We start from the raw sequence: 12,222 nt of genomic DNA on the forward strand, positions 1-12,222 counted from the left end.
GCAATCAATAAAATGGGAGAAGATATTTTCAAATGACATTTTGGATAAAGGGTTAGTATCCAAAATGTATAAAAAAAATGTATAAATCACAACACCCAGAAAAACAAATAATCCAGTAAAGCAATGGACAAAAGACATGAACACTTTTCCAAAGGAGACATCCAGATGGCTAATAGACATGTGTAGGTGCTCAAGATACTCATCATCAAGGAAATACAAATCAAAACCATGATGAGATACAACCTGTCAGAATGGCTAAAATAAACAACTCAGCAACGGATGCTGGTGAGGATGTGGAGAAGGAGCACCCTTTTGCAGTGTTGTTGGGAATGGAAACTGATGCAGCCACTGTGGAAAATAATTTGAAGTTCCTTAAAAAATAAAAAAAAAATAGAGTTACCATAAGAACCAGCAATTGCACTACTACATATTTATCCAAAGTATACAAAATGCTGATTCAAAGAGACTCAGGCACCCCAAAGTTTATAGCAGTACTATCAACAATAGGCAAATTATGGAAAAAGCCCAAAAGTCCATAAACTGTTGAATGGATAAAGAAGAAATGGTATATATATACAATGTAACACTACTTGGGGATCAAAAAGAATGAAATCTTGCCATTTGTAACAATGTGGGTATGACTAGAATGGGTTTTGCTAGGTGAAATAAGTCAGTCAGAGAAAGATAAGTATCATATGATTTCACTCATATGTGGAATTTAAGAAACAAAACAGATGAACATAGGGTAAGGAAAAGTTAAATAAGATAAAAAGATAGAGGGAGGCAAACCATAAGAGACTCATAAAGACAGATAAAAAAAACTGAGGGTTGCTGGAAGGGTGTTGGGTGGGGGGATGGGCTAAATGTGTAATGGGAGTTAAGGAGGGCACTTGTTGGGATGGGCACTGGGTGTTAAATGTAAGTGATGAATCACTGAATTCTATCCCTGAAACCATTATTACATTATATTTTAACTGACTTTTAAAAAAATAAAGTTTGTAAGAAATAAAAAAAATTAAAATTAAAAATTGTTCCTTCTGTATCAAAAAAACAAAGCACAAACAAAAACCAAAATCAACCAAACAGAGAAACCCAAAATTAACTGTATCCTGTTGCCCTGGAGCTTAAGGGCAGCACTCTAAGATCAGTATACTTTGTGCCTGGGAGGGGTTTGTGCTGGTCTTCAGATGTCATTATTTGTTTAATGTATTTAGGTGCTCCAATGTTGGGAGGTTATATTTGCAATTGTTATTTCCCCTTGGTTAATTGACACCTTTACTGTTCTATAAATATCTTCTTTGTCTCTTATCATAGTCTTTGACATAAATTTTATTTTGTCTAATATAAGTATAATTACTATGCTTTCTTTTGATTTCCAAATGTATGGGATATTTTTTCCTTACCTTCTCTGTGAACTTATTATAGTTATCTTGAAACTTGAAGTGAGTCTCTTGTGGGCATTAATATATAGTTGGGTCTTGTGTGTTTGCATATATATGAGTATGTGTGTTTTTATATATTCAGCCATCCTGCAAACTTCTGTTTGGATAATTTAATCAATTTACATTTAATATAATAATTGATAGGTTAGGAGTTACAACTGCCATATTGTTAATTGTTTCATGGCTGTTTTTAAGTTCTTTGTCCCTTCTATCTTTGGCTTCCTTTGTGAATTGATGATTTTCTGTAGTGGTATATACGTTGATTCCCTTCTCTTCATCATTTTTTAAAAATCTACATATGATTTGTTTTTCAAGTTACCATGAACATTACTTGAAAAATCTTATTGATATAGTAGCCCACTTTAAACTGATGACATCACTTTGATCTCATATAAAAGCACTACCAATATTACTTCTCTATCCATATTTTATGTTTTAGATTCACATTTTACATGTTCTTATATTGTACTTTTATTACACATTATTGCAGCTATACACATTTAATTATTTTTCCTCAAACTTTATACTATAATAAATATATACATGCTATACAATACCATATTGCAATGTGAGAGTATTCTGAATATTTCTATAGTCTCATCTTTATCAATATGTTCTATATTTCCATATGCTCTTTTTATTTGAGTATAGTTGACACACAATGTTACAGTAGTTTCAGGTGTACAATTTATTGATTTAACAAGTTTATACATAATGCCATATTCATCACAAGTATGGCTAACATCTGTCCCATTATATTGCTATTATGATATCATTGACTAATCCTCATGCTTTGCTTTTTATTCCCACAACTTACTCAGTTCCATAACTGGAAGCCTGTATCTCCCTCTCTTCTTCACTCATTTTTCCAACCACACCCCCATCTTCCCCTCTGGCAACCATCAGTTTGTTCTCTGTATTTATAGTTCTGCTTCTGCATTTTGATTGATAAGTATTTTTCTACATTCCAATTATAAGTGGAATCATATGGTAATTTTCTTTCTCAGTCTGACTTATTTTACTTAGCATAATACCCTCCAAGTCCATCCATATTGTTTCAAATGGCATAATCTCATCCTCTGTTATGGCTGTGTAACATTCCATTGTGTATATATACCACATTTTCCTTGTCCTTTTGTATATTGATAGACACTTACATTGTTTCCACATCTTGGCTATTGTTTATAATGCTGTAATAAACATAGGGTTGCACATACATTTTCAAATTAGTGTTTTCATTTTCCTTGGGTAAATAATTCCAGTGGAATTATTGGATCATATGGCATTTCCAATTTTAAGTTTTTGAGGATCCTCGGTATTTTCCACAGTGGCTGTACCAATTTAAATGCCCATCAACAGTACAAAAGGATTCCTTTTCCTCTACATCCTTGCCAACAGTTGTTTTTTGTCTTCTTAAATTTGGCCATTGTAACAGGCATCAGGAAATGTCTCATTGTAGTTTTGATTTGCATTTCCCTGATGATTAGTAATGTTGAACGTGTTTTCATATGTCTGTTGGCTATCTGTATGTCTTCTTTGGAAAACTGCCTATTCATGTGTTCTGCCCATTTTTAAATCAGATTGCTTTTCTGGAGTTCAGTTGAACGAGTTCTTTATACATTTTGGGTATTAACCCCTTTTTGTATATATCATTTGTATATGTCTTCTCCCATTCAGTAGGTTGTCTTTTTGCTTTGTAAATGTTTTCTTTGATGTGCAAAAGCTTAATGTGCTGATGTAGTCACAATAGATTATTTTTGCTTGTTTCCCTTGCAATAGGAGACTTGTCTAGAGAAAATACTGTGTTATCTTGAAGGATTTTCATGCTGAAAAATGCAGCTGATATTTTAATAAGGATTTCATTAAAAGTGCAGATTGTTTTGGGTAATATAGACATTTTAAAAATATTTGATTTTCCAGGCCATGAGCAAGAAAATATCTTTCTATTTCTTTGTGTCATCTTCAATTTCTTACATCAGTGTTTTATATTTGTCAGAGTATAGATCTTTTACCTCTTTGGTTAGGTTTACTCCTAGGTACATTATGGGTTTTAGTGCAATTATAAGTGGGATTGATCCCTTGATTTCTTTTTCTGCTGTTTTATTATTGGTGTATAGGAATGCAGCAATTATCTGTATGTTGATTTTGTGTCCTGCAACTTTACTGAATTCTTGTATCGGTTCTATCAATTCTTTGGTGGAGTCTTTCAGTTTTCCTATATAGAGTTTCATATCATCTGCAAATACAGAAAGTTTTATTTCTTCCTTAGACATTTGGGTATTTTTTATTTCCTTTAGTTGCCTGATTTCTGTGGCTAGGACTTCCAGTACTATGTTAAATAAAAGTAGTGAGTGTGGATATCCCTGCCTTGTTTCTTACCATAGAAGAAAAACTCTCAGTCTTTCTCCATTGATGATCATATTAGCTGTGGGTCTTTTATATATGCGTCTATTATGCTGAGGTACGTTCCCTCTATCCCTACTTTTTTGAGGATTTTTATCATGAATGGATGTTGTACATTGTCAAATGATTTTTCTGCACCTATTGAAAGGAAAATATGGTTCTTATCATTCCTTGTATTAATGTGGTGTACCACATTGATTGATTTGTGAATACTGAGCCACTTGCAAACCATAAATAAATCCCAATTGATTGTAGTAAATGATATTTTAAGGTCCTCTTGGATTCAATTAATTAGTATTTTAGTAAGAACTTTTTGCATTCAAGGGAACCTGGGTGGCTCAGTCAGTTAAGCATCTGACCTGCTTTCAGCTCAGGTCATCATCTCACAGTTGTGTGAGTTCAAGTCCCATGTCGGACTCTAAGCTAACAGTGTGGAGTCTGTTTGGGATTCTCCCCCTCTCCCTCTCTCTCTGCCCTCTCTCTTTCTCTCCCTCTCACCCCCTCTCAGGATAAATAAATAAAATAAAATAAAAGAATTTTTGCATCCATATTCATCAAGATATTGGCCCATAGTTCTCTTTTTCAGTGTCTGCTTTGATTTTATTTATTTATATATTTTTAAATATGTAATTTATTGTCAAATAAATTCCACACAACACCCAGTGCTCATCCCAACAGGTGCCTCCTGGGTGCCCATCACCCACTTTCCCCACTTCTTTGGAAGTGTCTATTCATGTCTTCTGCCCATTTCTTCACTGGATTATTTGTTTTTAAGGTTGTGGAGTTTCATAAGTTCTTTATGGATTTTGGATACTAACCCTTTATCTAATATACCATTTTAAAATTCCTTCTTACATTCCATTGGTTGTCTTAGTTTTGTTGATTTTTTTTCCTTTGCTGTGCAGTATTTTTTATCTTGATGAGGTCCCAGGAGTTCGTGTTTGCTTATGTTTACCTTATCTCTGGAGACATGTCTAGTAAGAAGTTTCTGTGGCTGAGGTCAAAGAGGGTGCAGACTGTGTTTGCCTCTAGGATTTTGATGGATTCCTGCCTCACAATTAGGTATTTCCTCCATTTTGAATTTATTTTTGTGTATGGTGTAAGAAAGTGGTACAGTGTCATTCTGCATTTCACTCTGTAGTTTTCCCAGCACCATTTGCTGAAGAGGCTCTCTTTTTCCCATTGGATACTCTTTCTTCCTTTGTTGAAAATTCATTGGTCATACATTTGTAGGACCGTTTCTGATTTCTCTATTCTGTTCCATTGATCCATGTGTCTGTTTTTGTGCCAGTACCATACTGTCTTGATGAATATAGCTTTGCAATACACCTTGCACTCTGAATCCTGATGCTTCCAGCTTTGGTTTTCTTTTTCAACATTCCTTTGGCTCTTCAGTGTCTTTTCTGATTCCATACAAATTTTAGAATTGTTTGTTCCAGCTCTGTGAAGAATGTTGATGGCTTTTTTTTTATAGGGATTGCATTGAATGTGTAGATTGCCTTGGGTAGTATTGACATTTTGACAGTATTTGTTCTTTCATTCCATGAGCATGGAATGTATTTCCATTTCTTTGTGTCTTCTTCAATTTCTTCATAAGCTTTCTATAGTTTTTAGTGTACAGACATTTTACCTCTTTGGTTAAGTTTATTCCAAGGTATTTTATGGTCTTTGGTACAACTGTAAATGGGGTCAATTCCTTGATTTATCTTTCTGCTGTTTCTTTATTGTTGTATAGAAATGCAACCGATTTCTGTACATTAACTTTATATCCTGCAACTTTGCTGACTTCACTTATCAGTTCTAGCAGTTTTTGGTGGAGTCTTTTGGATTTTCCATGTAGAGTATCATGTAATCTGCAAAAAATGAAAATTTGAGTTCTTCTTTGCCAGTTTGTACACTTTTTATTTCTTTTTGTTATCTGATTCCTGAAGCTAGGATTTCCAGTACAGTGTTGAACGAAGGTGGTGAGTGTGGACAACCCTCTTGTCCTCCTGACCTTTGGGGAACAGCTCTTAGTTTTTCCCCATTGATAATGATATTAGTTGTAGGTCTTTCATGTAAAGCCTATATTATGTTGAGGTATGTTCCTTCTATCCATACTTTCTTGAGGGTTTTTTATCAAGTAAGGATGCCGTTTTCTGACAAATGTTTTTTCTGCACCTATTGACAGAATCATACAGTTCTTATCCTTTATTCTCTTAATGTGATGCATCATGTTGATTGATTTGTGAATATTGAACAGCTCTGTAGCCCAAGAATGAATCCAACTTGATCTTGGTGCATAATTCTTTTAATATACTGTTGAATTTAATTTGCTAGTATCTTGTTGAGAATTTTTGCATCCAAGTTCATCAAGGATATTGGCCTGTAATTATTCTTTTTAGTGGGTTTTTTTTTTTTTTTGTCTGGTTTTGGAATCGAGGTTTTGCTGGCTTCATAGAATGAGTTGGTAAGCGTTCCTTCCTTTTCTACTTTTTGGAACTCTTTGAGGAGAATAGGTATTAACTATTCTTTAAATGGCTGATGTAATTCCCCTGGGAAGGCATCCGGCCGAGGATTTTTATTTGTTAGGAGATTTTTGATAGCTGATTCCATTTCTTTGCTGGTTATGGGCCTGTTCAAATTTTCTATTTTTTTTTCCTGTTTGAAATTTGGTCGTGTGTAAGTGTCTAAGAATCTGACCCTTTCTTCCAGATTGTCCAGTTTGTTGGCATATAATTTTCCAAGTATTCTCTTATAATTGTTCGTATTTCTGTGGTGTTGGTTGTGATCTTTCCTCTTTCATTCATGATTTTATCTATTTGGGTCCTCTCTTCTTTTTGAGGACTCTAGCTAGGTTTTATCAATTTTGTTTATTCTTCCACAAAACCAGGTCTTAACTTTAATTGATGTGTTCTACTGTTACTTTTGATTCTATCTCATTTATTTATGCTCTACACTTTATTATTTTCCTTAATCTGTTGGCTTGGGCTTTATTTACTATTAATTTTCTAGCTCTTTTAGGTGTATGATTAGGTTGTATCTTTTGGACATTTCTTGCTTCTTGAGATAGGCCTGAATTTCAATGTACTTTCATATTTAGACTGCCTTTGTTGAATTGCAAAGGGATTGGAGGGTCATGTTTTGATTCTCATTTCCTTCCATTTTTTTTTAAATTTCTTCTTAATTCTCTGGATAACCCATTGATTCTTCAGTAGGATGTTCTTTAACCTCTATGTATTTGAGGGCTTTCCAAATTTTTCCTTGTGGTTGATTTCAAGTTTCATAGTGTTGTGATCTGAAAATATGCATGGTATGATCTCAGTCTTTTTGTACCTTTGAAGACTGCTTAGTGACCCAGTATCTGATGTATTTTGGAGAATGTTCCATGTGCACTCAAGAAGAATGTGTGCAGCTTCAGTGTGGAACGTTCTGAATATATCTGTTAAGCCCATCTGGTCCAGTGTGTTATTCAAACCATTGTTTGAATCGTTTGAATTCCCTTATTTTCTGCTTAGATCTGTCCATTGTTGTAAGTGGCGTATTAAAATCTCCTCTTACGGTATTATTATCAATAAGTTTGCTTATGTTCATGATGAATTGATTTATATATTTGGGTGGTCAAGTTGGGGGCATAAATATTTACAATTGTTAAATGTTCTTGATGGGTAAACCCATTAATTATGATATAATACCCTTATTCATCTGTTGTAACAGCCTTTGTTTTAAAATCTAGTTTGTCTGAAAGAAGTATGGCTATTCTGCCTTTCTTTTGATGTCCATTAGCATGATAGATGGTTCTGCATCTGCTCATTTCCAATCTGCAGGTGTCCTCAGGACTAAAATGAATCTCTTGTAGGCAGCATATAGATGTATATTGTTTTTTTAAATCCATTTTGCTACCTTGTATCTTTTGATTGGAGCATTTAGTCTATTTACATTCAGTGTGATTATTGAAAGATATGCATTTAGTGCCATTTTGGTATCTGTAGATTTGGTGTCTCTGGTATGTTCACTGGTCCTTTGTAGTGTTTGCTGCTTTCATATTTTTTTTTTCTCCGCTCAGAGCATCCTTTATAATTTCTTTCAGGTTTGGTTTAGTGGTCATGACCTCCTTTAGCTTTCCTTTGTCTTAGTAAGTCTTTATCTATCCTTCTGATCTAAATGATAGCCTTGCTGGATAAAGGATTCTTGGCTGAATATTTTTCCTTTTCAACACATTGGATATTTCTTACCACTCCTTTCTAGCCTGCCAAGTTTCTCTGGACAGGTCTGTTGCTAACCGTGTCTACCTTTGTAGAATTAAGGACCTTTTGTCCTTAGCTGCTTTCAGAATTCTCTCTTTATCCTTGTATTTTACAAGTTTCACTATGATACGTCATGATGTTGGCCTGATTTTTACTTTGAAAGGAGTTTTCTGTGCCTCTTGTACTTGGATGCCTGTTTCCCTCCCCAGATTCGGGAAGTTCTCAGCTATACTTTGTTCTAGTAAACCTTATGCCTCTTATTCTTTGTATTCTTCTTCTGGAACTCCTATGATATAGCTATTGGTTTGTATTTTGAAATCACTTAGGTCTCTATGTCTCCCCTCAGGGTTGATTCATTTCCTTTCCCTCTTTTTTTCAGCTTCATTATTTTCCATTATTTTATCTTATATATCAATTCTTCTCTCCTCTGATTCTTCAATCCTCTCTGGCACTGTATCTAGTATTTATTTTGCATCTCAGTTATAGCATTTTTATATTCATCCTGAATAGTTCTTAGGTCTTTGATCTCTGCAACAAGGGTTTATGTGGTGACTTTTATGCTTTTTTCAAGCCCAGCTAGTAGTTTTATGACTGATGTTCTAAATTCTTGTTTAGATATTTTATCTATATCTGTTTTGAGCAAGTCTCTGGCTGTGATTTCTTCTTGACCTTTTATTTTGGGGAGAATTCTTGCATCTTTTCATTTGGGCTAAGTTTCTGTCTTTTGCATGTTCTAAAAGCTTGTAATATGTCCTGCATCTGAAAGTACTACTATATTAAAAAGGGGGTCATACACTGTCCAGGTGTAGAACTCCAAAAACTGTTTCTGGTGTATGCATGATGTATGTGCACTCTGTTCTTGCATTGGCTGCTCTTTCCCACTGGTCTGTCCTCGACAGAGGTCTTCCTTGCTTGCAGTGGTGGAATGTTAGGGCCTTCAACTAGGTGTGCTTTGATTTCTTTGTTGAAGTAACCATGGGAAAAAAGGTGGGAAGTCTAATCTTATAAAAAGATAAAAGGAAAGGGGACAAAAGAAAACCATACAGAGGATAAAAAGAGTAGAAGGATGATTCTAAGGAAAGAGAGAGGGGAAAAAATGGAAAAAAAATAAAGGCAGAAGAAAAGAGAAATGAAAGAAAAAGAAAGGAATAAATGAGACTGATAAAAAAATTTAAAAAAGGTAAAAAGAGATGACAATAAACATTTAGAAACTATGAGGTTGATTCCAAAATAAAATAGAAAAAGAGAGTTTTAAAAAAAGAAAATAAAAACAGAGACTTGTCTGTTGGTGCCTGAGGGTGGTGGCTGTGGTGGTTTGGAGGAGAGGCCAGCTGCCTTGGGTTGGACTCAGTCTTGTTGTAGTAAATAATAAGTTGGTAGGCATGGAGGGAAAGGATTTGTTGTAAGTGGGTCCCGCCTCCACTGGGGGCAACTGTGCTGCTCTTTGAAGTTCCACCATGTTGGTGTTGGGGGGAAAAGTGGCATCACCCCAATCTCTCCTTCCCAGTCCAGGGATCTCCACCCACAACATTCAGCCAGCCTTCACAGAATAGCAAAGGCAGTCAGCTCACCATGTGCCACACCTATCTTGCACCTTTTCCTTGGTGCACAGCTGGGATTCAAAGCCCAAAGTCTTAAAAGACCCAGCACAGTGCAGATCTTCTCCCTTCATCTGGAGTAGAACCTCTCCACCCTGCTGATGAAAGGCCTTTGGCTGGTACCTGTAGGATCTTTTGCCTTGGAGGGGCAATAAACCTACTTACTAGAGTACTCCAGGAAGGGGACTGTTCTCTCCCAGTGCATCCAGGAGATCACTACACCATGCTATCCACTCCAGGGCCACCTTACTTCTCCCCAGGAGTGTGAGCCATGGCTCTGCTCCAGAGAAGGTCACCCACTTCCAGAACCTCAGAGTTTGAGTTCCAGAATGTGTTTTCAAAAAAAACACTCAGTACTTCATGCTTCCCAGTCTGGTCCAGAGACCCTTGTGCTAACTCAATGCCACACTTTCACAACTCCTTTCTCTTTCTCTCCCTTTTGTCTCATTGAAATGGTGTTTCCTCTCTGTGCTTATGTCATTTTGTCTCCCCCAATTCACTTCCATGAACCTTGCTCCTGCCAGGCTGTCTCCTTCCAAGTGTGGAGATCCTTCTGCCACCCTACAGATCGATTTCCTGTGTGTTCCAAGTAATCTGACCTCAATACAGCTGTGTTTGAGGGAGGTGGGAAGCCAAGGGCCCCCCGCTTCTCTGCCATCTTAGTTTCCCTCCTTTTATAGTCAATCTAATGAAAGGTTTGTTAATTTTGTTATCTTTTCAAAGAGTGAAGTTTTCATTTATTTTGTCTTTTTTATATTCATTTTTTTCATGCCTAACCTAATCCTTATTTCCTTCCTTTACATTAGATTTGTGTTTAATTCTTTGGTTTTTAGCTCCTTAAGTTGTAAAATGAATTTGTTGATTTGATACCTTTCTCCCTTTTAAAAGTGTTTTTTCAGTATAAATATCCCTCACTGCACTTCTTTCACTACATCCTATAAGTTTTGATATATTGTGGTTTCATAATTTGTCTAAACATATTTTTTATATTCCCTTTTGATTGGTTGCTTGGTCACTTTTTAAAAAATAAGGTGTTGGGGCGCCTGGGTGGCGCAGTCGGTTAAGCGTCCGACTTCAGCCAGGTCACGATCTCGCGGTCTGTGAGTTCGAGCCCCGCATCAGGCTCTGGGCTGATGGCTCAGAGCCTGGAGCCTGTTTCTGATGCTGTGTCTCCTTCTCTCTCTGCCCCTCCTCCGTTCATGCTCTGTCTCTCTCTGTCCCAAAAATAAATAAACGTTGAAAAAAAAAAATAAGGTGTTGTTTTATTTCCACACATCATTGAATTTTCCAGTTTTCCTTCTGCTATTGATTCCTATTTGAATTAGATTGTGTTTGGAAAATATTTTTGTATGATTTCAAACTTTTCAAATTTATTTAGTCCTGTATTATGGTATAAAATATTATGTATCCTAAAGAATGTGCACTGTGCACTTAAAAATGTGCATGTTGCTGTTACTGAGTGCAGTGCTCTCTATATGTCTGCTGAGTCTCATTGATTTATAGTGCTGTTGATATTTTCTATTCCCTTTTTGATATTTTGTCTGGTTGGTCTATCCATTACTAAAAGTTGGCTATTGAAGTACCCAACCATTATTGTAGAACTATTTCACGCTTCATTGTTTTTGAATGTTTGCTTTGTAAGTTTTGGAGTTCTGGTATTTTATGCATATATTTTTATAGCTGTCATCTTCTTGATGAATTGAAATGTTATCAATACCTAGTTCCCTTTGTTTTCTTTAATGACAGGTTTTACACTAATGTCTGATTGCCTGATATTAATATAGCCACCCCAGCTCCCTTTTGGTTACAATTTGTATAGAATATATTTTTCCATCTTTTCAATTTCAACCCATGCCCATCCTTAGATCTAAAGTGTTTCTCTTACAGACAGAATATTTTAGAATCATATTTTTTAAAAAAATCCATTCCAACCATCTTTGCCATTTGATTGAGGAGTTTAATCCATTTATATTTAAGGTATTTACTGATAGAGGACTTACTTTTGACACTTTTTTATTTGTTTTCTGTATGTCTTGTAGGATTTTGTCCTTCATTGCCACCATTGCTGCCTTCCCTTGTGTTTAATATATACACATATATATATATATATATATATATATATACACACATATATGTATATATGTATACACACACACACACACATATATATATATATATAGTATACATAGTATATTTACTTTCTGGTTACCAGAGAGATTATATAACAACCTGAAGTTACAATGATCTATTTTTAATTAACCCCAACATGACTTCACCTGGAAACAAAACCTCTATTGCTTACAGCTCAATCACCCCCCACTTACAGGGGATGTAATAACAACATCACAAATTACATTAGCATAGATTTATACTTATTTTTATGCATTTGTCTTTTAAATCTTGTAGAAGATAAAAAATTGGATATATAAACCAAAATTACAAATTATTGGGTTTTTAAAAATGTTTACCAGAGATCTTTTTATCTTCACATGGCCAGGAGTTATTTTCTAGGAACCTTTGATTTCAATCTGAAGGACTGCTTTTACTATTTCT

This window comes from Lynx canadensis, chromosome X, assembly GCF_007474595.2.
Source record: "Lynx canadensis isolate LIC74 chromosome X, mLynCan4.pri.v2, whole genome shotgun sequence".
NCBI lineage: Eukaryota > Metazoa > Chordata > Mammalia > Carnivora > Felidae > Lynx > Lynx canadensis.